This window comes from Cavia porcellus, unplaced genomic scaffold, assembly GCF_034190915.1.
Source record: "Cavia porcellus strain 051 isolate PalLab524CR breed Dunkin Hartley unplaced genomic scaffold, mCavPor4.1 scaffold_24, whole genome shotgun sequence".
NCBI classification, from domain to species: domain Eukaryota; kingdom Metazoa; phylum Chordata; class Mammalia; order Rodentia; family Caviidae; genus Cavia; species Cavia porcellus.
The window spans coordinates 11351970-11379713 of NW_026947507.1; the positions used below are offsets into that span (position 1 = coordinate 11351970).

At 38.1% G+C, this 27744-nt stretch overlaps 1 pseudogene; it reads right to left on the reverse strand.

The window, feature by feature from the left end:
- Window positions 1-6557: 6557 nt before the first annotated feature.
- On the reverse strand, window positions 6558-7006 carry LOC100714945 (DNA polymerase epsilon subunit 3-like; annotated as a pseudogene).
- Window positions 7007-27744: the final 20738 nt, after the last annotated feature.

The following is a 27744-nucleotide window of genomic DNA, read 5'->3' on the forward strand; positions in this document are numbered from 1 at the left end:
AAATTCAGTAGAGTGATTAAATATGAGTCTTTGAAATAATTTCTTTCTCATGAGAAGCACAGAAGTTTGTACCTTATTGGCAGCCAGATTATTGAAGAGGGAAAACTTTTGTGGGTTTCATTAAATGTGAGATGATGATGGGCTGGTTATTCTGGCAGGTCAACTTAGTCTGTAGAAATGAAATATATGTAACAAGTTCCCAAATCAAAATTCTATTGACTGAAAAGACAAAGTTTTCCCTTTATTAATTAAAGAAATTTCTAGGAAGATAATCACCATTGCTGGAAATATTATGTTCCTCTTTGGAGGCTCAGTGTAAACCCAGACTCAGAGTGGCTTCTGGGAACTTTTAAATAGTGTTTCATGGAATTGCTAAGCAAATATTCACTTGAACAGTGGAAAATTCCATTTTTGTTGCAAGGAGAAATGAAAAAACAAACTGCATTTCTCTATTGTTCCTTCTTTGTCAGACAAGAGCCACTTATTCCTCTCCCACTAAATACTGGTGTCTAATTTCTATGATACAGTGTGTTTATAATTTAGAAATTTGAGTTTGAAAAGAAAGCATGCTAAAACTAGAAAGCACCAATACTGTTCTGTCCCTATTTGCAGAAGTTTCATGGGAACGGCAGAATGCACTCTAAGTTAGTGCCTAACTCATGGGTTGGGAGATTAGAACAACCCACAAACGCTAGAATTCCTCTCCTACTTTGAAGGACAGGATGTGCAAGCAGCTAACAGTGCAACCAGGACCCTTTCGGGAAAATAAATCATCACTGTTTTTGATGAATTCTGAATTTTATTTCTTATTTATTAGATGCCATCTGAACTGAGCATTGGAAAAATCTTTTCCTATTCAAAAGCAAATATGTTGAAATTAAACTATATCATTTTGTTGAAATTTATCATGAGCTTATTTTATGACTTTCTGTATATTTATTTTTAGTGCACATATGTATATACTGAGGGTGTGGTCCATACAAAACAAAATAAAGGAGGGTGGCCTTTTGCTTGCTGTAGGTCTGATTCTGCAAATGTGAAAGTTAGAGGCAGGTAGCCACGTGAAGGGCTGGCTCACAGAGAAGGGGCTAGTTTCTGTAGCAACAGCAAAAATTGGAGACATTTGTGGAGAGATGTGAAGTCTCTAGAACAGTGCATAATAAATCACAGGTTGTAGACGCTGAAATGGAACTACTCTCTTGATTATGCTGTTTTCATATCATACCATATGCTATTTGGACGAGGGTGCTGTCAACTTCCACCATATGATTTGACACTTAATTAAAAGCATATTACCTTATTATTTACAACAGATGAAGACTGAAATTAACTCTGAGGAAGAGAGCTCTACAGTTGTCTTACGACTACACAGAATGTTAACCACAAAATGATTCCTTTAAAAATATTTCTAATAAATCAAAATAAAATATTTCTAAGTGGATTTTTAATGTATTGCCCACGCAAGTCATTATTTCCACTCCTTTCAAATTTATGATTTGTAGACCTCCTGCAAATCATAAAAGAAAATCTTCCAATCTGCAAAACACAGAATGCTCAGGGAGCTGAGATCTGGCAGAAGCAGGCAAGTGAAACAGAAGATTAAAATCACTTGGGGTGACAGGTGAGGTAAGTTGTAGCAAATACCAGGGGCTGTCAGGATACAGCTCCCAAAACAAGGAACTTGACTGAAACACCCAGTTGAATGCCTTATTAATAATAATAGGTGGAGAAATACAGTTGTAGGGGAAATTTTCTTGGATCTCTTAACAGAGGTGAAGGAAATAAGCTACGAAAAAGCAAGAAAGCAGTAAAACAAAAAAGAGAAAAGAAAGCAAAGAAGAGAAAGAGAAAAACACAGTAATTGAGTATATTTGCAGGAAGCTCCCTGTCTCTGTTAGCAGAATTTTTCATAGTAAAAGTCTAGATGCTCCTCTTGATCTCTTTCATATATAGGAAATTTCCACAAAATTGGATCATTCAGTGATAGGGAACAAAAACAACCCCAGGGACTGGGGGCCACTGACATGAGAAACTATACCAAAATTGAAAGAAAGCAGCAAACTAACCAACAGAGAAATAATACTGTTCATGAAAACAGACGTTGCTGCACCACAGATTGGAAAAACACTGACTGAGGGTTTCTCCACATTTAGAAATTCTTTAGAGTCTGTGTTTAGTAGGATTGCAAATTAAATTTGAGACGTTAGAAAAATGAATATTAAATAACAGCAGATAAAACATAAGTCTGAGAAATTCAGAATTACTTGAAGGAAAGAAAAAGTATACAATTGAAAGGAATACTAGCAAGTATAGAACCTGAAGATATAATGGATATAAGCAAGTATAGACCCTGAAGTACTAATGGATATAAGACGCCAGAGGAGAGAAGTGAATTCAGTGATTTGGAAACAAGAAAAAAAAAAACTAAGATCAAGGAGAAAAGATACAGAAACCAGGTAAATGAGTCTGGTGCACACAGAACTGAAAGCCTGGACTGGGGCTGTGGCTCTGAGCTAGAGTATTTTGGACCCAAGTCTGGCTGCTTCCTGCACAACAGGCCAACTAAATCAAGAGACAGTGTGTTGCAAAAAGGAAGATGATTTTATGTTTTAAAAAAGTTGGCAGCAGTAAAAGATAGAGGACTCTTGTTCAAGTCTGTCTTGCCTGGAAACTGCCTGGCTTAGGAGTGGTTGATGCAGGGAATCCATGGCTGTTCCTGGACGGTGGGCGCCTCTGGGCAGCAGGTGTACTCAGATGATACACATCTGATTTTAATTACCCGGATGAAAGGTAGTTTTCTATTTTGCAGATCTCAGTAACACAGATCACTTCAAAGACCTCTGTTTCTTCAGTGTCAGTACAAGGGACGGATAGATTGGGAAAGGTAAAGCAGACTGCAAACTGGCCTGCTCCCTGAGGGAGGTAGAGGACTTGTTTCTATCCTCCTGCATTCTGAGTTTTTCTTCAAATTGGTCCACAGACCCCCAAGCTTACTTTATTTAAAATTCTGGATAATTCTGAATTCATTTATTTACTTCATAGCTTCACTCGTTGGAATCTGGTATATATACTAATTTAGTGTTCAAGACAGTACTAAACCAAAAAAGTTCCTCTCAACTCACATCTCTGAAGAAAGGTTCTTATCGCCAACGTTATATTTTCCTAATTTTACTGAAGGGGGAAATCATGATGCTATTGTTTTATTTCTCTCTCCTTCCTTCGCCCCTCCTCTCCCCTTTATCCTCACCTTTTCTTCTTCTTCTTCTTCTTCTTCTTCTTCTTCTTCTTCTTCTTCTTCTTCTTCTTCTTCTTCTTCTTCTTCTTCTTCCTTTTCCTTCTCTTTCTCATCTTCCTCCTCCTCCTCCTCCTCCTCCTCCTCCTCCTCCTCCTCCTTCTCTTTCTCCCCATCTTCCTCTTCCCTTCTGAGACACCCCCAGCTTTCCCTCCCTTGTGCCATCCTATCAAGCATATCCTAACCCAGAGTCTCATCCTACTAAGCACAATGATATCCACTCTGTTTCTTAAATCATGCTATGATATTTCATATGGAGAATTGTGAAACCCGTAGTTGTCTCATCTCCCAATTTCTTGCAGGGTTTGTGTGCTTTTTATCTCTGGTTGTGTAAGAGAGACTATTAGGATACTTTTTGCCTACTCAGGTAGAGCCATTTCCACCAGTGAAGAATTTTATAGTGCATAGTCCCATTCAAAGGGATTCAAATGTACCGAGCTAAGGAAGGGGGAATGAGTGGCTTGTTCTCACGCTTATTTTTCTCTCGAGATTTATAAAACCAGGCTTCTGAAAAGTGTCTCACTCTAAAGCCACAGCTATTGTTTGGCCCTGATTGTATTAAACGAAGAAACTTCTCAGGGACTCAGACAGCAGGTGTTGTAAAGCTGCACACGTCTCACCCCAGCACCCTCAACTACTTTTTCGGAGTCCCTGGCCAGCATGAAAACCTTATGCAAGTTTTGCTTGATGTGTCAATAATTGTGTCTCTTTACAGAGCTTCACCTTGCTCCAGACCAAGACAGAGTGTCATCTCAAAATCAAAGCAGCAACATCACAGCAATAATAATTACAGGGAACGTGTTTAAAATGCATTGATTAATGTAAATATGGTGGCTGTAGTTTTTTCTGACACATACTACCTTTAAATGTGTGTAGCTGAAAATGAGAGGTCATGTTTCCTAATTTTCCTGGTATTATTTATTAAAATACTCCTGTTGGAGTATTTTTTTTAAAAAAATAAAATTTCTGAAATTCCCATATTAAAATGATTTATGGAGCATTTGAAAATGTTATTTTTGATAAAATTGTTTTCACAATGTTCAGTATTTTGAAAAATCTTTGTAACATTCATTAGGTTCAATTTTAGGGCTCATCAATGTAACTAAGCTGTTATTTTGGTGATGCCCATTAAAGCAAGTGGTGAGGAAGAAATTTAAATTGTAATAAATCTTTTTGTTTGATTTTTCTGTGGTTCAGACATTTAATCTTTCTGTTTTTCATTGTCCCTCATGCCTTTTTCTATTTGTGGACATTGGATTTAGCAAACAATAGATAAATCAACGTCTTCAAGACCCAAACCAAAACCAAACAAAGAGGCAAAATATTTTATTCAAGTCATAGAGAAATTTAAAATTTCTCTATAAATACATAATTTTAGTTGTAGTTTTAGAAAAGAAAAACCTGAATTTTAAAATGAGATATTTAATTAAAGAAAAGAAGCAAATACATTTAAAAAAAAATCTCCAGCCTAGGCAAAAAATAACTTTTTTCTCTTATGAAATCCCAAAATATGAGCATAAAAGAACATTTAATGATTTCTACAAAATATAGTCTGTTTTTATCTGCAGGAATTTGACAGAGTATATGACAATCCATCAAGACATCCACCACCATCTCAGGAATCCAGCTACCCTGCGACTCCATTTCTTATCAGTTTGTCAAAGGGAAAGTAGGGAAATGACAGGATGCTCTGCTCACATACTTTTTTTAAACAAGAAATGTTCTTTATTTGTACAAAGCATTATAATCTCAACAGTCATCAGTCACTTATGAATAAACTTCATTTAACAAGGTAACAGTATCAAACTACACTACACTATACTGCCTGTCAAATCCTGAGTACTCAACCGGTGCCTGGAACACTGACTGGAAAGAGAAAAAGGCTAAGAAAAACCAACAGACAGTTGGTTTTAAAAACCAGTTCAAGGGATGGCTGGTCTAGAGGTTAGATCCCTGAGCACCATCAGAATTTTCTCAGTATTCAGAGGAGTTTCACAAAATCTCTTCTCTCTGTCTCTGTCTCTGTCTCTGTCTCTGTCTCTCTCTCTCTCTCTCTCTCTCTCTCTCTCTCTGACAAGATCTCACTAAGTAGTTCAGACTTCCCTTGAACTCAAGGTGATCCTCCTGCCTCAGTCTCCCGAGTACAAAATCATTTTTAAGGCCTGATTAGACCTAGGCATCTTAAGACATTAAGCAGGTATTCAAAGTTGCTACATTTGCAGATGAGTTAGAAAGGGAGAGAAAGTGGGAATGGGGAAATAGAGCAGAGGCAGAAAAGAAACAGAAAGGAAGAAGCACAGAGGGTAACGTTGTGGTTAGATGAAGTAAAGCCTCGAACTCATCAGCAATCTGAGAGATGTACACAGTAAGAGAAAGTCTAAGATTTTACACCTGCCAGGAGGTGACCATAAATCCTAAGCTGTACAGGGGCAGGGGTGAGGTAACCTAGGATTAAGCCATCTGTTTTGTAAACATTCTTGTTTGTTTAAGGACTTCCAATCTACACTGCTAATGTAAGACACACTATGCCCAGAGCACTGTGCCCAGCAGCTCAGACACCTAGAGGTAGCAAAAAAGGCCACAAGCCACGTAGTTTTAGAGAAAACAGAACTCATCTAATGCTACTGTCAAATGAAGAAACCATAGTACAGATTATTATTATTATTATTATTATTATTTTAAGCAGTCTGAGGGAGTGCTAGGCTACATACCCAGCCTCCTTTATCTATTTTCAAGACAGGAAGACAGTGTCTCATTGAGTTGCCCAGGTTGGGCTCAAAATTCATAATTGTCCTGTCTCAGCCTCTCTGGTAGCTGAGATTACAGGCATGTGACTCCATGCCCAGCCCGTTCTGAACATTCTTAATAAGCTACCGTCAACCAATATGGCTGCCCATGATCAAAGCCCTAGTTTTTCCAGAGCCTTTACTGCCTCTGTGATCTGGAACCCAGCAGGCAGCATGGCAGTCATTTTTTTGGAGGGGCAGGAAAACTAGTAATTAAAAAACTACATAACCATACACATAAGTAAACAAGTTAATATTTGCCAATTTAATTAGCTATTCAGAATCTCCTTTACCAAAAAAAGTAATAGCCTTCAGACTGAACAAACAAAAGAGGATTCTGCTACTTCAGGTGCTCTGAGTCAGCGAAACGCTGGTTTTGCTGATAATTATACTCAGTTTTATTTTGTTCTCCCTAGGCACTTGTCCCGAAGACTACTCTGCCCGGTAAGGAAAAGCATCACAGTAACATACATCATGCTTCAGGGAGGTAGCTCCACAGGGCCAGTCTCTTGGTTGTCTACCTCCTGTTCTTCATTCTGTTCTTCTTTCAGACTTTCTTCATCTTCATCATTATCCTCATCTCTGCGCCTGTCTTGCTTTTCTGAATCTGGTTTTTTTTTTTGTCTTTGTCGCTCTTCTTTTGTTCCAAAGCTTCCCTCTTGCCTTTATGCTTTCAGAGCTTCCCTCAACCAGCTGGGACTCCATCTCTTCCATGGCTGAGAGCACATCTCTGGCACTGAGTCTTGAGTTTCCCTTCCATTGCGAAGTTTTTGGCACAGGATGTGGCCTACAGCACAAAGATGGCTGGCTGTGTGGGAGATGGTGCTCCCGGCCTCCTTGGAGAGGTTGACACCACCCAGAGTGCTCCTTTGATGGTCCTGGTGATGACGGCACTGGGCAGCGTTAGGTCCTCGGGCCTCTCCACCATTGCCAATGCGGGGCCAAGGCTCCTCTGCTATGGGCCTCCTCTCCTGGCCAATACCTTGTCCGGACTTCCCATGTTGCTAGCTTGCTCTCATGTTTTTTTATAACATGAAAAATAATACCTGTCAGAAAGCAGTTGATAGAACCAGACATAGGACAGCTTTGCACATCAAATCTTTCTTCATCTCTCCTCATTGGCATTCCTTCTGTAGACCAGCCTTCAGTCCCAACAAACTTTGATCTCTAGTCATCCAGGGCCCTCCTAAGAGCCTCAAATTGCTTAGAATTCCTTCCACCTGCAACATTCCCTCCAGTGCCATTTGTCTTGCTTTGATTACAGAACTCTTTTCAAACCACAGGACCCAGATCCAAATTCACCTCTTTGTTGAATCCTTTTTTGATTATCACTTTAGAGACAATTATTATCCCTTTTGGCTTCTAACTGCATTAGTGTTTCTATAACACATAGTACCATGTTGTTTTTACATGCAGGTCTTTAGCCACCTAGCGTTATAACCTACTCAAGGTTTTACTTTTAAAAGTTTATATTTGTTGTAAACTCTGGTAACTGGCATACTTTCTGGCACAGTGCATCTACTTAAATGTGTATTAAAAGAAGGAGTACATGACTATGTACCTGGTAAACTGACAAATCACTAGTGGTGTATTAGCTTTTTGTCACTGAGACAATACATGACACTTTCAACTTGAAGGAGGGAAGGTTATTTTGGTTCATTATTTCAGAGGGTTCAGTCCATGGTTAACACCGGAAACACCATGATGGAAGGGCATGGTGGGGCAAGTGCTCAGTTCACAGCAGGCCGGGAGCAGAGCAGAATGTGCCAGAAACAAGGAAGGTAGAGACCAGACATAGCCCTCAAGATCATACCCCACGAGTTACCCAGACATATGCTCTCTAGCATGTCAACTTGACAATCAAGACTGTCAAATGTTAACCAAATTTCAATTTTACTATTTCTCTACTAAGCTTATCTCGTAAGACATACAGTGTCCTCAGCACCTAGTGAAAACCCCTGTTTCTCAGAAGTTCCCTGTTCTCAGGCCACAGGCAGTCTCAGATTAACAATTTAAATGTTCAGAGAGTTTAGATCTTTTGTTTAAGCTCTAGGAAGGTAAGAGAAAACTTTTGTACTTGAAGAAAGTTAAAAAATTAATATTTCAGGAACAATCACACATTTACAAAATCATTACAACTCCATTACAAATAAATTTTTCCCAGAAGTATTTGGATTCAAATTACTGACCTCATGTTCCATTCCCTCCACATAATTCGGTCTGTATTTCCTACAAAGATATTCTCTTATGCAAGCACAATATCAAGAGTCATCAAAATCAGAAGCTAACATGAAACTGCTTACATTGGCTTCTCCAGTCCCGCTCCAGTTTCATCAGGGATTGCGATATCTTTTTTTCTTAGATATATATATAAAAAGACCTATTTCAGAATTTAAGTTTCTTCAGCCTTTAACTTTAGAATGATTCTGACATGGTGGCGCTTGTAATCCTATAAGAAGGCTGGAGGCAGGAAGATTAATGAGTTCAAGGTCTTCGTGGACTACATTGTGAGTTCAAGGCCAGCCTAAATTATCTAGTGAGACCTCATCTCAAAAAATAGATTTGGAATGATTTCTCAGATTTTCCATGTACAGAGCAGATTTGCACTGCCATGTCTTTCTACTATGATGTTTCTGTCCGGGAGCCAGCAGTCCATAAACTGAAACCTGGCACAGAGCACCTGAAACCATCAGCCAAAAACAAACCTCTCCTTCTTGAAATTGCAAATGTCAGGTATATTGTACCAGAAACTATTTTTATGATTTCCACAATTTTGAAGATAGCAGTGATTTATTATGTCTCTTAATGTTTTTAAATGTTTTGATTATGATTCTGATATAGGTGCTGTGTTTTCATTTCACCTTGTCAGATGACACATAATCAATGGTGTTTACTTGATCACTTGATTAATCATCTTTTGTAATTAATAAACACTCTATAATGATGTACTTTGAGACTACATAAGTATTACCAAAGTCTTAACATATTCACTTATTTGTTTATATTTGAATGTACTTATGATTTCTTTTTTAATTTTTAAATTTTATTTTAAAGAAAATAAAATAAAACCAATCAAAACAAACCAGTGTAAAGAGATACAGGGTTTCAAAATATTACAAAATCAACAATAGTTATCATAATGCTTTTTGATGTCTTCAAAATAGCTTCAAAGGACTTCTGACATAGTAAAAACCAAACAGAACAGAATAGAATAGAAACAACAAAAACAAAACAATGAATGCAATAAAGGACTTCAAAACAAGCCAGTAGTAAATCCAAAATTTCTACCATAATATATCTTGCTATCTTTGAAACAGCTGCTTCAGCCATTGGATTTAACATAACCAAACAAAACAAAGGAGAATAAAATCCAACCCCACAAAATGATAGAAACAATATAGGACTTCAAAACAAGAGCATAGGAAATCAACAATGGCTACAACCCTCAGAAGGGGATCCCCCCTAGATGCCACACTGCATACCACTATCCTGTGAACCTATTATGATAAGACCCCTGGCCCTAGACCTGCAATGCTAGGTTAATACCAAAGCACCACAGGCATTCAGTTACATTTCACGTTGATAGCTATGATTACAGCCTGTGTTTCTCTGGATAAGCCAGTTCCTTATGCATGGGGAAGGGGGAGATGATTGGTATCTCTTGTTTGACAGCTCATGCACTGGAAAGGGCTGGGGTCTGGCTGTTCCCAGTCCATCAGGGCCCATGTGTGGCACTGTTCCCAGACTGGGCTTGCTTGGTAATGTGGCCTTTTTCTCTCTCCTGCCAGTCTGTGCATGGCGCTGACTCACAGGGAGAGGCTTGGATGTGACTGTTCCCGGTCTGGCGGTGGCCCACACATGGCACTGGTTCCCAGACTGGGCTTGCTTGCTGGTGTGGCCTTGTTTTCCCTTCTCCAGCCTGTGAATGGCGCTAGGAGACGCTTGGGTCTAGCTGTTCCTGGTCCTGTGGCATCCCGTGCACTGCACTGCTTCCTAGACTGGGCTTATTTGCACTGTACTTAAGATTTCCAATTGTGTTCAATGGATTTTAGTTTGTTACTACCACCATCTATTTAAATATTTAAAATTTCCCCAGCTTGGAAAGCAAGAACCAATTATTGCTAGTATTTTTATATGCACCCTTCACTTTTTGAGCATTTTTTTTCTTATGACACAAGATATTCCAGGGTTATTTTTAACTTCTCATGTGCGCGTCTTGAAATTAGCCATTTGTCCCAGGAAGTCTGGTTTATGTTAATGGAGAATGCCATTTAGAAGCGAGACTTGGGTGTTAGATGGTTCAGCAGCACTGGGTGTCACTCTTACCAGCCTTTTCAGGTAGACAAATCTAGGAAATACCTACCTGTCTATACTCATCTATCTATCAGCCTCAACTTTTTGTGCACAGGTATTTCCATTTCCAAGCCAACATTATTCATTTTTTCTAGTTTTATTTATTTGTATGTTTGTAATTTTTTTCCTCCGACAACAAGAAATCCAAGTCTTAACTTGTTCATTTATTTATCTAACCAATCCTTTTGTATATAGAGTCTCTTGTCTCCACCACTGAATTGTTCAAGAAGAAAAGGAAAGAGAAGCAGAAAAAGTAGCGAATTTTACACCTTACATCCCCATTTAAAGTTAGGGCTTCTCTCTCTTCCACGTTTAGGCTACAAATGGGCGGCCACTAGCCTCTGGATAAGACACAGAGTACAGAAAAGGAGAGGTCGTAGGGTTATGCTTTGTCTCCTCTCATTTCCTACCCTAGTTACTGTCTAGGGACTTTTTAAGCTGCTAAGCTCAAAATAAGGAAAGTATGGTGATGGAGCAGAGTTGTGACAACATAGTTCTTTATTCAGGGGTGTGACTTCATAATCATTATATCTGACAGCATGCTAAATTTCCAATAAATATTTGCAAGATTTCTCCCTCTAATGACAATATCTGTGATATTAACATTCCTTTCTTTATTCATTACGAATGCCTCTCAGCTTCCATGACATCTCATCCTCATCAGAATCTCAGTGTTAAAACCTTCTCCCACTTTTGCAAAAATTCTTTTGCAAAAAACTCAGAGTGCTCACTCTTTAAACTTTTAAAGTATCCATATCTTTTTCTCCGGTAGCACCCATTTGACTAAACTGTCCTGAGAGTGGAGAACATCCAAGGAGCTGCATGTAGTGGACATATTGTTTTTAACTTTCTGTACAATCTGTGTGAGAGTCGGACACTAAGCCTTTGCACCTCTCGCCTATAAGAGTCTCATTTCAAAGCTTTCTGTGTGTTCCCATGGAAGGGCCTTCACTAAGCTTGGGATGAAACCAGAATTCTTGCCAAAGTAATATATTCTCAGATATTTCTGTTCTCCCCATAAACTGCTTATTTTAGTATCTGGAATCTTGCTAAGAGGTCCAAGAATTTTATAGTTTCCTTTATGAGTTTGGCACATGGAGGTCTGCCCCAAACATTCTTTTATGCCTGATATCTATCTTAAGGCCAATGAAATTGAAATGCAAGCACAAATAGTCCTGTTTTCACATAATGTGAAAATGAATGAATGAGCTCTTAGATGAAGAAAGAAATGCAAGATATCACCCATAAAGCTAGTATTATCATCAGAAAAAAACAGCAAACAAATATGGCAAAGTATATTATGATGCTGATATTATAGTGACAAACACTATGCAGAAAAGTGAATCAGTCTAGTGGGTAGACCAGATGGACAGGTAAGTGGTGGTTTAATCAAGATGGCAAGACGGCTTGTGTGACCAGGTGATACTGAGAATAACCTGAGGAAAATGAGAAGGCTAGCCATGACTGGCCAAGAAAGTGAATTTCAGCCAGAGATAAGATCAAGTACAAAAGACTTCTGGCAGGCAAAAACCTTGACAGGGTCAAGTAAAAGTAAACGCTGCAGCTGTAGCAGTGTTAGTGACCTAAACAGCAGGCAGGGCCAGAGCGTGCAGGGGCTGGTGCACCACGGCGCGGACTTCAGTTTCTCCTGGGAATAAAGTCAAGCAGTTGCATGACTGGTTTTGAGCGTGGTCTGGTCTCTCAGCCACATTAGCAGAGCTAATACAAAATATCCCAGGCCTGATCCTATTTATCCTTTCCCATTTCCACTGCAAGCGTAACAGGCTGCTCATAAACCACCTAATACCCCAAAGCAGGTCCCCTTTCTCATCTTCCACTCGACAAGTATATTCTATTTACCATAGCACATTTACTGCCCTAAAAATTAACACGTCTGTTAGAGTCCTTTAGGGCATTATTTTTTCTTTAGCCTGACTTTTGAGACACTCCTCTGAAAAGTTTTTGTGTTGCTTCATTGTATTCTTCATGCTATTGATGGTTATTCAGTGCTGCATAAATAATCTTTTAACACTTGACCTTCACTCTCTCACTTCTGCTGCTCACACACACACACACACACACACACACACACATACACATACACACACACACTTCCTTAGTTCTCTGTATGTATATGTTTGAGGCTTGTTTTCAGTTTAGGTCATAAGTGATTTTTTAGACCAATAATCTTGTTGTACATAGACTGAATAAGACTGAATAAGGACAACTATCACTGCAGGTGAAAATAACACTACTTAAAATTCTTTCCTATTCAAAAAGTGATGCAGCCTAGGTTTTACTAAAGATCTGACAGATGTTGAATTTAAAGTCCTATTTAACAGAATAAAGAGAAGAATGGAGCTTATGAGATTCTGATGAATTTAGCGGTGGTGTGCAGCCAAAGGAAATGATTCAAATAGTATATGTCTAAAAACATGCTTCCAATGATTGATTTGTCTAACAGTAATAACCAAGTCTGGAATTTACATGAATACATATATTTTTCCAAGTGACACTGAAGAATGATGAGGTTTTAAACTGGGACAATGTTAGTAGTAGCAGTAGTAGTGGAGAGAGACAGAGAGAGAGAGAGAGAGAAAGAGAGCGAGAGAGAGAGAGAGAGAGAGAGAGAGAGAGGCAATAACAGGTGAAAAAGTAGATATGAATATTGTGAAGTGTGTGTCTCTCCTAAATGTTTGTTGGAAACCATGAGTGGTTTGGGATGAGTAGTGATAATTGTGTGTGTGTGTACCAAGGTCAAGGATAAATGTGCAGGACTAGACAGAGGAAGGTTTAGGCAGAAAGAAATTAGGGCTCTGCAAAGGAATCTGAATATCACTCTAAAGGCAATCTAAAGAATTTAAGCAGGAGAGTAAGCTAAATTTGAGCTGAGATGCAGCATTGTGCTATGTAAACAAAAGAAAGGAAAGAGAAAAAAGCTTATTACATTGTCAATTTTTAATGAAATTTTCTAAAACTGTTTCAACATCTGAAATACACTTCAAATGGAAGTTTTTTTTTTTCAAATTGGGATTCGTAATATGTTTTCTTCCTTAACTTCAATCTCTTGGGCGTATAAAATAATTCACAACTGTTGACCCATATGAATTACTACTACAGTTATGAAAAGTAGATAACAAAACTATAGAAAATGCAGTAAATGGGCAAAATTTTTCCTTGCAATTAGGTTTTGTTTATAATATCTTGATTCCTATTATTTGCAAAGGCCATCTGTCTGGGATAATCACTCAATTAAAGTAAGTGAAAGCATAGTCTTGAAGGATAGAGATGAAATCAGCTACCGAAAGCAGTTCTTAAGAGACTGAATTTCTTAGCAACATGCACTCTTTATACGTCAGCAGTATCAAATCATTATATAATCATCACAAGGAGAAACTTTTAATGTAGATAATGTCTACATTAGTAGAGGTGTAAGAAATTTGATGTGAGAAAGTAAAAATTAGAAAAGAAATAACACCAGAAAAAAGGGAGAGATATAACACATCTACATGAGGAATATTTGTATGAAAGAAATGTAAGTCATTTATTTAACTGTTTATTGATCACCCAATATATGCCAGCCATTTTCCTGTATGCTGGGGGCACAAAGATGAACACATACTCTCTGGTGTTCAAATAGCTCATTATGACAGAAGGAAATGGTGAGAAACGAATACAGGACGTAATATGATGATATACAAGAATAAAGAAAATGCGCAAGAAGAGATGGAAAAAAGGCTTCACTGAGTTGTTAAAACACAAATAACTCTTAAAGGACAAATGTTAGACGACTAATTGTATAAGAAAAGGAAAGATAATCCAGACAGAGACATGGCGGAGCACAAGAATTTAGCGTTCAAACAAGGAACAAATCCTAAAAGCTAGAGCCTGGGATACAGGAGAAGGTGGAACTGACTGGTCAGGGAGCTTTGAGACATGCTGTCTAAAGTTTGAACATTATGCAAAGTCACTTGGGCTTGTTAATTTAGTCCCAGACTGATTGAAGTGTGTCTTTCCACATTTTAGAGTGGTACAAGAGATCACAGATAAACATGACACAGGCTCCTGGAATATAATTTTACTTACTTCTAAAGCATTAATTAAAATAATGATAATTTTTTCTTAGAAAAAATACAGATTAGGCTGAGGAATTTAAGAATGCTTGAAATAAACCATCTCACTTGACACATTTTTATCCTTGAAGTGTTGGGCTGCCTTTGGTTGTAATCCTCACTGTTTCAGAACAAAATAGGTAATTTCATCTACTGGGAAGCTCTCAGAAAGACTGGGGAGTTCTGACATGACCTGATATGCAATAGAAAGTTTTTAGACAGCTCCAGTGAATGATCAGGTTGGTGACAAATGCTACAATGAAACTTTAAATAAAGTTCACACAGAAGGTTTGTCCAGAGAGCTTCAGCCATTGCAATGGTGTTACCATTGGTAATTTGCACACATTCAACAATTTTTTGCCTTGGTCATGCGATCAGCAAGCATCCAGGTGAGACTGCCTCTGGCATCATGACCTCACCAACCTGGGTCCTGACTGCCAATGCTTCCCACCCTCAAATTCAAAAGGTCTGGCAGCATTCATTAGAGCCTCACAACAGACACATTCCATGTGTCCTGATATATTTTTCATATTAGTGTTTTCCACATGAAAAAGCACAAGATTATGCCATCTTTAAAATTTGCTCACTTCATTGGACCATTTCCAGCCCATCACTTTTAGATCACCAGTGAATTCAGGCTTCTGTCTGACTTTGCTGAATACAGTTAATATATCTAGAATCTGATCCCTCTGAATGCTCATATCCCTCACACCTTTCTTATTAACTAGAATGATGACAAGGGTTTCTTATGTTTGCCTAAAGGCTAAATAACATCCCACAGAACAAAAGAATAAATGCATTCCCTTCTTAGTTAGGATCAGGAACTTAATAATACCCATCAACAGAATCCAACACCAAAGGAACAAACCTATCCCTGACAGGTCCTTGTGGATGCCCTGAACTTAGCACCAGGAAGTTGGACCATTGTAAAGTGGTCATCCAGATGATAGTGTCTACACACATTTAGGTCTTAGAGAAATGCATGAGGACGCTTGAGAGATTAGAAGTGCCTTGAGATTTCACACAATGTAATTTTCTAAGCATTTTCTCAAATTGGGGTTTTCCAGTTCTAGGACCAGTGGGAAAATGCTACTTAATAGTTCAGAGGTTCTTTTCCAATTTCTTTTCCCAGTCAGTAGCTGTTGAGAAATCAGTGATTTTAAATTTCTCTAGATTTATATGGGTCAGAGTGGGGCGAACTCCAGATTAAATGAACTCAGGAAGAAATACATGGAATAAGACATTTAGCTCCATTTAACTTGTTTTCAACAATTTTCTATGAACAGAAAGCAGAATTTTCTATAAGCAGTTTTTTTAACCCATATTTAGTGAGCAGTACTGGGTAGGTATTTTGTTATTATTTGTGCTGGGTCACGTTGTAACTTGGTGGCAGTAACTGCTGATGCCTTCCTGCCTTTCATGCCTAAGCCTATATAGAAATAGGGACAGACTTGGAAACCTGTACCATGCATACCAAATCTATTCCATTCTTATGATGAACAACAACTAAGATATGTCATAGAAGGATACTAAAATTTTGGCTACCTTGAAGTCACACTTTTACTTTTTTATTTATTTTATTTTTTTGGTGCTGGGAATCGAACTCATGACCTTGCACTTGCCAGGCAGGCGCTTATGCCACTGAGCTAAATCCCCAACCCCTAAGTCACACTTTTAGGCTTGTGTCCTTCCTGTCATCACGATCACACTAATAATGGTAAATAAGAAGTAGTGAGCACCTTGTGTTAAATATATTCTGTAACATTCAAGGAATGTTTCATGTAGAGGATTGCAATTAAGTTTCTCAAGTTATTGCAACATTTTTAATTCTAAGACAGAAAAGACAAACTTTGGGGTTGGAGATGTGGCTCAGTAATACAGTGTTTGCCTGGTACACGTGCGGCTAGCACTCAGCCCGGGTTACAGTCACTTCTGGGTGCCAGGGAGCTGCCAGAGTACAATTAATTACGAAGGAGTGTTTTTGAATCAAGACAATTATACTATGAATCACTAAAATGAATAAATATTCTACAAAATTCTTTCTTTTTAACAAAATAAATTCATAACAAGTCAAGTCCAGATGATTTAGGTTCTCTTCAGAAACTTTTGGAAAGACTGCTTCATCTTCTGATGGTGACATTGTCGTGCCATAACCTTTCACTCATACACAGAAGAAAAATGGCAGGCAACTACAGGCAGTTTCAAACTCTCAAGCTGTCACTCCTGCCACTATCTCCCTGACACTGAATTCACTTAGTGCAAGATAGATTAGAATATAACAGTCAGCTCTGAGCCTTGGAACATAACTTAGAATTTGGTTAAGACACACTATCACCTCCACCACAAGGTTCTCAATTGTGCTCACTCAATAGGTTGCTCTCTGGAAGCCTGCATTAAAGTACACATGACTTACATCCCTAAAGTCTATAAAGTATTGGTGGACTCAAGTCATTGTAACTGTTCCTCATTCATACTAGACTCCAGAGGCCTGCTGTAGCATTGTAGTGAGCCCTGCTTCCTCGCTTATACTTGATTTTTATTGGTTTCATATTAAAAGAAGAGGATGAAGGTTAATCCTTTCGAGTCCCATACAGATACGATCGAGTTTGTGTTTTTACTCCTCACCATCACTACCATAACTAGTGATGATGTTTCTGCATCTGGTAATGAAGTTAAAATGAGTACGCACACTTACCTTTACCAGTTTTCTGGGAAGTATCAGTGTTGAAATGCTCAGTTATCTAATTCTTATATGTTTGAAGATTTGCTTGAAACGTCGTAAGTCATTACATAATGCAATTCAGAGCATGACCTCGAATATTACTGCAGAGGCTTCTGTGTCTACCACTTCACAGACCTAGACTGACCAAATCTCTTTGATTTGCTTTCTGGAGAGGTGGCTTAGCCCTGTGTGCTCTGAATACTTGGAAAAACAAGAAAATTACCCTAAAGGCAGATGCCCTTCATGGCCTCAAAAGACTCCACCTGCAACCTTTGTGCCTTGAAGTTGAGTTACCATACTAAAAGGGACCAAGGCAATGTTTAGCACTTCAAATAGGAGAGCAGAGAAAGACACATCACACCCTTACTGCTGCCCGGCAGACGCCTTCCCCAAGTGACCTTGGTCTATCAGCTCTCCACCTTCTGCTTGCAAGAGAACTGTTAGAGTGAACTGAGAAGTAGACCCTGAGATGAGGAGGAAATATCCAGAGTAGCCTGGGCTTTGTCTTCATTCTTCTAGAACAGGTGCCCAGTGACTCCTTAACTCATCAAAACAAGTTATCCCTAAGGTCTAAAAACCCAAAGAAAAAGTACTTTCAGAGTCACTCAGCAGAATGTGAGATGAAACTCCAGCGACCCTGGACTCTATCCAAGCTTTCCTGATGCTTGCCATGCATCCTAGTCTTCTATCATTGCTTGCTGGCTGGCTGAAGGTAATAAAGATTCATATTACTTAACAATGTTCTGTCTCATTGAACGTGTGATGGATAACAGGTCCATAGTGTAATGGCTTCACACATATATGAACACGTATGCACATATGCAATTTCCAGCGGCCCAGCCCATTCAATGTTGAATCAAGTTAGTAATTAAAGAAAGGCGAAAGACAGAGTTGTAGTTTGGTGGGAGAGAGTACAATATGCCGACAATGGTGGTTGCTGTAGGGTTAGTGCTGCAGTGTTGTCTGAGCGCAGGTGAAGTGTGAGCATTCTTGTAGGCTGTGATGGTTAATTTCATGTGTCATATTAATAATCAGTAAAACATTATCCTGGATAAAAGTGTTTTTTAAACAAGATTAAAGTTTAGAGTCCGGGAGAACATGGCTGACAGATAACAGCAACTACCGGAGGCTCTCTGAAAGGCTCGGCTCAGAAGTCAGGAATGGTGCGGACTAAGGAGACATAAGCTGGTAGAGATATGCTCTACTGACTCAGGAACGAACCGGGCTGAGAGAAACCAACTTGGAATGCAGTCCTGGCACTAAAATAGGAACAGAAAAGACTCGGTGTGGAGGCTGGACCCCGCGCCATTGGAAGCCGCGATTTGGGTTTCCCACCGCTCAGCGGCTGGCTGCCTCTACATCGACTCAGCAAGGAGAGACATGCAGAAGCTCTGGGAACGGGAGTCTGCGAACAGAGTCTGTGCACTGACTTGTGGTGAGGTGAGTGAGAGAAACTGACACTCTACCACAGTTTGACTCCAGCGGAGGACTTTCTGGGCTCGGGCAGTCCTGCGGGAGCAGGGCGCGGTGGCGACTCCAGCCACACATTCCCCTCTCGGACAGGATTGGTGAAAAGTGCCTGGCCTGCGTGACGCTGCTGGCGGACTCAGTAGGCTGGCCTAACCCAGATCCCAGAGCCTGACGGTGGCCCGGAGGGGTGACTCCCGCGTAGGCTGCCTAGTCCGTAACTCCCTGGTGCGCTGCGGTGGGCGGGAACACCTAGCCAGCGCAATTCGATCAGGCTGTGGCTGACAGGCAGGGAAGCCGGGCCTCCTAGGTAAGCTTGCATATATATAAGGAACAGAAAATATGGGGAAGGGAAGCAACAAGAAAGGCTCCTCAGCCCCCAATTCTGAGAAACAGGCAATAGCGGACACCGCACCAATACACATAAAGCACCATATAGAGAGCCTCATAGACCAATTCAGGAATGAAGTTATCAACGACCTGAAGCTAGAAGTATGCAGAATAGTTAGAGAAATCCTAAGCACCACCCAGGAAAAAATAGATGGTGGAATGGAAGAACAGAAAAAGAGGGGAGAATTGTTTGATGGAGAAAACAGAGAAAGCATAGAGTACGTGAAGCAGGTTCAAAGGGACTATCAAGAAATTAAGAAGTCTATCCAAGACTGGCATAACAGCTTGAAAGAAACTAAGGACAGACTATCTGAACTGGAGGGCAGACTTGTAATATGGGAGAATGAAATGAAAAACTTCTTAAAAATAACAAAGAAACAAACAGCAATAATACAAAGACAAGAAGATGATAAGAGGAGCCATAACTTAAGGATTAAGAACATAAAAGAAGAAGTAGGGACACAAACAAGTGAACTACAAAAGCTACTCACAGAAATAATCCAGGAGAATTTTCCTAATTTAGCAAAAGGTAAAGATACTCAGATGTATGAGGCATACAGGACCCCAGCCACCTACAACCCTAACAGAGAAACACCCAGGCATATAATAATAAAAATTCCAGAAATTCAATACAAGAACAGAATATTAAAAGCTGTAAGAGACAAGAAACAGATCACTTACAAGGGAACACCCATCAGAATTACAGCAGATTTCTCTGCACAAACCATCAAATCACGAAGAGCATGGGGAGAAATAATTCAAGCTTTGAAAGATAATAATCTCCAGCCAAGATTGAGATATCCTGCACAACTGTCCCTGGAAATTGACAGAAAAACAAGGTGCTTCCAGGATAAAGAGGAACTGGGGGAATTTGCAACCACCAATTCAACTCTACAGAAAGTATTGCAGGATATTCTAAAAAAAGAAAAATACAAAGAACCCAGAAATAGTGGCGGGGAGGCCACAACGAATGGAGCAGAGAACAAAATGAAGAAGACAAACTGACAGCTACTGACAGAAAAAGAGCTCAACAGAAATGAGACAGAGAAGATTGGATGATAGGAACAGCTATTTTGGAGAAAATGACATCTTAATAGGTAATATTGATTTAGTATCATCTTGTTTTGAAGTCTCATCTAGCTTTTGTTCTTCTGTCTCCAATGGTCTAAACAGGTTGTATCTTATTGGATTTTATTATGTATGATAGTATAAGCAAAAACCTTTTAAAGACAAGGAGATTATACAGAAACCATTGTTCATTTTCTGTTAGTCGATCTAAATACTCTGTAATGCTGTCATTCTCTTAAATGGTTTTACATTGTTTTGATATACTTAATGCTACAGTATACGAAGTTGTACTCAAGGACTTCAAGGAAAGAGTCAATATGGTAACTACTTTTGGGTCGGAATTATCTGGTGGTGAAACACTATTCTGCTTAAATGGTTATGTTTTGATCTGCGCTGTTTCGCTGTTATGCCCTCTTTTTTCTCAATCTCCACTCCATTATTTACTTTTTTATTTTTATCCGTTTAATTAAAGGGAAAAAATAGCAGGATATAATATAGTAACCCACTTTGACTTTCTATTATCTCGATTTGAAGCCCTGTATTACTCTCACCATCTTGTTTTTGACTGATGTTCCCCTATTCTGTTTTGCTGGATAGTATCAGGTTCGAAAGTTTAGGCATCAGCTGTGAAGATAATGAGATTCATTATAATGCCCATTCTCAACTTTTATCTACTTTTGAAGACCTACAATGTCTCCAATGTTTTGGTTTTGTTGGTTTTGTTCTTTACTGTTTTGTTCAATTGTATTATAACTAATGATATAGGCAATTCTATTAGAGATAGCGGGAGGCATTATGGTAACCATTGTTGATCACCTTGTATTATGTTTTTATGTTATCTATTATGTCCACCCTTTTGACTTGACCGATTCTGTTCTGTTATGTCACATTTGGTTTTACTCTCTTCCAAAAAAGCAATAAGAACCATGGGAGCAATGAAACCCAAAATGTGTAATAGTCATTGTACAAAAGAGAGGAAAAGAAAGTGCTCTAAACTATATAACTGCATGTATATTTAAGTGTATAAGATAGAAAATGATATCACAGAGTTTTATTGGATCATTGAACAGAACTGTTTGCAGTATCATTGTTGGAATGTCCACTCTACAAGCTTTAATCTTGTGACTTGAACAATTATTTCTAAGATGGCAATATGTAATCCATTAACTAGTGATTTCCTACTGTTCATTTTCTTCTTCTGTAAATCTATATAACTTGTACCCTTTCACTGTTTTTTTTTCTTTTCTCCTTAAATAAAATTTTAAAAAAAAGATTAAAGTTTAACTTTAGACCAGCACCTTTCCTTTTGTAACTTGTGTGCGCCTAACCCAATCAGCTGAAGGTCTGAGTAGTATCTAAGGACTGACCTCCCCAGGCAAGAGGAGCCCACAGAGCCAGCTGATGACTTTGAACTTGACAGAAACATTGGTCTCTGGCTTCATGGTGCATCCTGCAGAGTTTGGACTTGCCTACCTCCACAGTTGGAGTTAATTTTGAAAAGTAAGCATTTCATTCCTGTGTATACACAAGCCTCACTGATTCTGTTTCTGCAAGCAACCCACAGGTGGATAAAGAAAGAAGGCAGACCCTGGAAGAGAGATGAGCAGGCTGAAGAACTCCTGAAGAACTCATTCAAAACATGGATCGATTTTGACACTCACAAATTGATTGTTCTTAAACACCAATGTAAAATATTTGTTTACTATCTTGTTTTGTACTAGATTCATTTTAGATAAAAATGTTTTATTCAACTTAAGCTTATAAGAAAAATAATACTGAATTCCTTCTATGAAAACCTTTCCAATAATACCTGTATCCTAATTTTCTGATTGTGCATCTCAGTCATTGAAAAGCTTTGCCTTTACCAACAAATATATCTTTACATTACTCTGTCAATGAATTATTTATTGTAAAAGCATGAAAAATATAAAAATTTGATAAGTATGAGGTGATTAAACTATATTTTAAAAATATTTAAGCTATTAAATGATATGAAATACCTTTTTCTTTCACAAGAGTATTATTAAAAATTTACAGAGTGTAATATATTAGAAAATGCTTCATTATTTTTAAATCTTGGCTTTGTATTCTGTGCACAGCAGTTCAAAGAATTGGACCCAATTTTACTTTATTGCTAATACTATTATTTAGTCTTAGTTGTTTTTATAACTGAAAAAGATCATTTACAAAAAAGTTTAAAAGGAAGAAATCTAAACCAGTTCCGTTTAAAAAATCCTGAATTCATTTTGATTTTTGTTCAGTAATGGGGAAGGTAGCTTTGTTTAACAACTAGAAATTCAGCTTTGCCTGATGTTAATGCCTTTGCAGACTATTAAGAAGATGATTAATTTTTGTATCTTTCAAAATGATTTTTAAATGCATTAAGAGTTTTGAAAAATTTATTTACAATTTGTACATGTTGTCTTCAGTTTATTTTTTTAGTGCAATGACTGAACCAGAACTTTGTGCTCATTAGGCAAATATTCTATCACTGAATCACAGCCCTGGCATACATGTTTTCAATATTTAAAACATATACACGCATATTTATAGGTAATATGTGTTGTTTTAACATTCAAATTACCTCATAATAACAAACACTTACTTTTGAAATAGTCTATAAAAAAGGAGAGCGGAACAGTATTCAGCTGCAAAACGAAATGAAGTTCTGATGCCCACAAGAACCCAGATTCTCAGAGAGAGTAAGCCAGACACAAAAGAACAACTATCATATCGTGGCACTTTTATGAGGTACCCAGAGTGGTCACATTCCTGGAGAAAGAAAGTAGAATTAGAATGGCAGTTTCCAAAGGGAGGTAGAAAGAACATGAGGAGTTACTGTTTAATGGGTATAAGATTTTATTTTGGGATCACAAAAATAATTCTGTGGATGGATGGCATTGGCTGCACAGCAGTGTTAACGGACTTAATGCCGTGGAACTGCATACTTAAACACAGCTGCAATACTGTTACTGTAAAGTACGGCTATATTTTTATTCATTCATATGTGTCTGAAAGGTCCAGGTGTGTGTGTGTGTGTGTGTGTGTGTGTGTGTGTGAATGTGCTCTGCGTTAATGGCCATCAAAGCTCTCTCTGCCTCAGCAGCGCCTGCCTCATCTGGGGCGTTGTAATAAATGTAAACCCTCAGCTCCATTCCAGACCTCCTGGGTCAGAAACACTGGGGATAGGGACCAGCAAGGCAAGCTGTGTCCTAGAAGCTTCCCAGGTGATTCTGATGCACATTTAGAGTTTGAGAATGGCTACATTAAGGTGTATGACACTGGCTGCGAGCCCTCAGGAAAAGGCAGCAAATTTAAATTTCATAGTTAGATGTAATAATCCTATTATATTTTGAATAGATTCTTGGTTTTCTTGTTTCTTTGTTTTGGTTTTTCTCCAGGGAAAAACCTTCTTGTTAATTTGATTAAACAAAAATAAAATAAATTGCTTAGGAACAATTTAAAGTGCATAGACATACCAACTTTGTGTGAAGGCTGTAGAAGCCAATACTCCTCACTATCTTCTCCAGCCTTCGTTGTAGATCACAGTGATGCGTCCAGAAGCCTTTTAGCTAATACAGAAGTTTTAATTTTTTTAACACTTTTCTGTGATTCTTCACCTGCTAATTGTCTGTCATCTCTGTACCCTGCACTATAAAAATTTAAGCTTTGAAAGCAAAAACTGAGGGTGGGGGGGGGGACATTACCCCATCTGCCTCTAGGTTTGGGAGAAAATCTTTACTTCTGTACCCATTCTCAAAACAATGAGACATGCATTACTGAGGCAGTGCCCAGGCAAAGGGGTGCACAAAGCAGCAGGCACCCAGATGGCCTTGCAGTGTGGCTTCTGCAGTCAGTGGGCACTTGGGGGATGCATCTTTCCACTATCAGTTTGTGTTAGACAAATGATAAAAATTAGAAGTTTAAGTTAATCAGTTTAACCTTAGGCAACACACCATTTTGCTAGTTTCCCCAAGTCTCCATTTAAATTTGGGTGGCAAGGGGAGAACTCACCTCATCCAAGTCATGTATTGCTAAAGTATTTTGCTAATCAGGCTTGAGAACTACTAGGCAGCACTTAGCAAGATACATAAAATAATAGTGACAACTCTCCCATCCGCCCAAGTATTCCCAGCATGCTAGATAAAATATGTCTACTCATCCACCCTGACCTCCATTGACTTTAGGGAAAAAGAAGAGGAAGAAAGATATCTTATCATCCTAAAAACAACAACAGCAAAAATCGTAAATATGAAACAAAGAACTGTTACAGAGTTGGTTACTTAAGGAAAGAAAACACATTTCTATACATTCTAACATTCAATCAGTGTTCTGAGATAGCCCTAGGAAAAATACTACCTAAATTGGTAAGTTAATGTGATCATTAAAATAAGGTCTAAGACCACATAGTTACATCAGACTTTTAGAACAATTACTGCTTAAATGATGATGATGGAAAACATCCTACCAGGCTGGGGCTCGTTCATCCATTAAAATCATTTTTTAAGAAATAATAGAAACAAAATGCTATATAAAGAGAGGGAAAGAAGATATGAAGGGAAAGGAGGGGAACGGGAAAAAATAAAAGTAAAGTATATCATGTACAGGTACAAGTTCGCTGTGATGAATGATGTCATTGTATATGTCAAAAATGCACCAATGAAATTAATTTAAAAAAAATGAACTTTGTAGAAATATTTTCTCATCGCGATATTTATAAACCCAGCTTTCCTATAGTGGTCTGAGGACCAACATCCTCTTCCAGTCAAACCAAATATTAATAACAGGTGAGAGAGGTAGAGGGCAGTACGGTATGTCCTGATGATTGACTTCTCAAAACTGTCAAGTATTTAACAATTGTGTGCTTTTTAAAAATAAAATTAACTACATGACTGATATCCTAGAATGGGATAACACTTTAAATCTTCTAATTTCTGCTGTTTTCACTGAGTGAAGCAATCCATGAATTTCACGTTTTATATTTTCAGCTTCTTTACTGAGAATCCTTATTTTAGTTTATTTAAAGCAACTACAGCATTGGTGATTTACACTCTAATATATTCTCACCGTAGATTGATTTTACTAAATAAGCTACTTCTAGTAATATTTTCAGTACATCTTTCCTTTGCTAATTAAAAAAAGTAGTTACTTGTAACAAAATCTAGCTAGGTTAGAAACATCTATATGGCAAGCAAATACATCATGAACTCTTACACTAGGCAGCTAGCGTTCTCCAAAACATCTGGCAAATTTTTTGAACATTTTCTGACAACTAAATTGATTTGAATTTTCCCCTTTTTTCTCTTGTATATAATTCTAGGCTTTTTTATTGCAGTCATTTCAGTTGCAGTGTCTCCTCAATTTGGCAAATGTTTTCCATCTCGTATGATTAGACAAGAAATCCTAAGTACTTTTTAGAAAGCCCTATTTCTAAGGAAGACCAATGAGCATTCTAAATTGAACATAATGATGTTGTGTTGGTTATTTTTCTCTTATTGCTGGGACAAAAACCTGACACTCAAAACTAAGGAAGGAAAGGGCTCACAGACGGTGGCTCAGTACATAATCAGCTGGTTCCAAAGCAGGGTGGCATGGCACAGGGGCAACACTCCAAGGCAGCAGAAGACAGTAAACCAAGAAGACAGAAGGGAGAGCACGCCTTGTTTCCTCCCTTTAGTGTAAGCAGGCTACCCTGCTTGGTGGGTGTAGCCCTCACACCATCTCTCTGCCTTCCTCTTGCACAGGCTCAGAATGTTTACTAGAGAGGCTCCTGGCCCCTTAATGAGTCACTTAGTTAAACTTCTAAACATCTCAAGTTGACACAATCTATCAACCATTACAGATGATATAAATGTTGCAAAAATTTTGAAGTCTTGATGTGATTTATTTTATGTATTTTTGCAATCAAGGATAATCATTATTGCTAAGGAATTAAAACTTAAAATAATTTAAATCTTCAAATCAATTTTATTTCTTTTTTAGCTAATGTAATATTATTGCATTTATCTGCAAATAGAAAACACAGTAAATAGATGAGAACAACAACTCGTGAGAGAGCTTGGTGTCCCACACAAGGGCCAGCAAGGACCTGCTCTCTCCCCATCATCCTACCCCATCGTGGCTAAAAGGCAGCCTTGTGTCTCATATCTCTTTTCTCTTGCTTGTCTCAAAATGCTGCAATTTCAGCTATCACATTTACATTTCAGCCAAGAAATAGAGAAGAGGCATGGACAAAAGGCACATGGGCGTATTACACAGAGTGACGGATACCAGCAGTAGACCCCAGACTGAAGTGATGACGAGATCATAGAAAGATTAGAGATGTCTCAGGAGGCTGTGCTGAAGGTGAACTGATATCTAGGGTGAGCCGCAGGCTAAGAGTACTGAGGGGTAGATGCCCCAGAGCCTTCAATGGAGCCATGGAAAATCTGACATCAGACGCAAGCCAGGGAGAGGAATGAAGTGAAGTCTCTATATCATCTGAGAAAATTGATTGGCTAGTAATTACAATTGCATACACATAAAGAAAAATTAAGCAATCTTTAACCCCCTACCTCTCATCATTTGCAAGATTTAATTTAAGGTGGATCATAAACATGAAAAGAAAATTGCTAAAGCATCTAGAAAATGTATGTAACAGTATTTTTATGATGTTAATGTAGACAAAGTTTATTTCATATAGGGCCCAAAAAATTACAGTAAGGATAAAAAGAAATACACGTGTGACATTAGCAGTGGCTTTAAGTGCTGATGGAAAAATAAATTGGTGTGATCATCTTGGTAAACATTTTGGCACGTCTACTAATTTAATTCTATCCCTTAGATAGCGACCAGTGTGATAGATAATGTGTGTTTCTGGGGAATTATTTGTAACAGTGAAAACTAGAAACAACTAAAATGTCTAAATAAGTTGTGATACATTCATACAATGGATAAAATCAAATATGAAAATCAAGCAATTACCTAGTGGCTTAGGTAAACTGAGAAAAGAAGCCAAAACAAGAATAAAAGGAATGCTTTCATGCAATTAAACAAATAGGCAAAATTAATCTGTGATAAAAACGAGAACAGTGGAAGATTTTTTAAAAACTTTATTTAAAAGAAAAAACAAAACAAAACAGTACAAGGGTACAAGTAATACAGAATTACAGAAAAAAGGTCAGAAATCACTAGTTCATACATTACACATTGTCATCTTAGAGATAGTTGCTCAAATCACAGTATCAAAGCATACAAAGTGGACATTCAAACAGTGAGACTGCAAACAGTTGTGTTCAATGATCCAACAAAAACTCAGTAATATGGTTATCTATCTTAACACACCTAAACACACTTGCAGTTGTATCCTTTAGAGCACTTTTTTTCCTCTCTTTTTTACAACAAAATTTACTCATTTTGGGTTTTATTCCTCCCAGAGTTCTTATTACTTTTTTTTGGAAGAGAATAAAACCAAATATGACAAAACAAAGCTGTCAGTCAAAACCAAGGGTAGACATAGCACATAATGTAAAAACAGAGTACAAGGTTATCAACAATGATTACCAAAATGCTCTT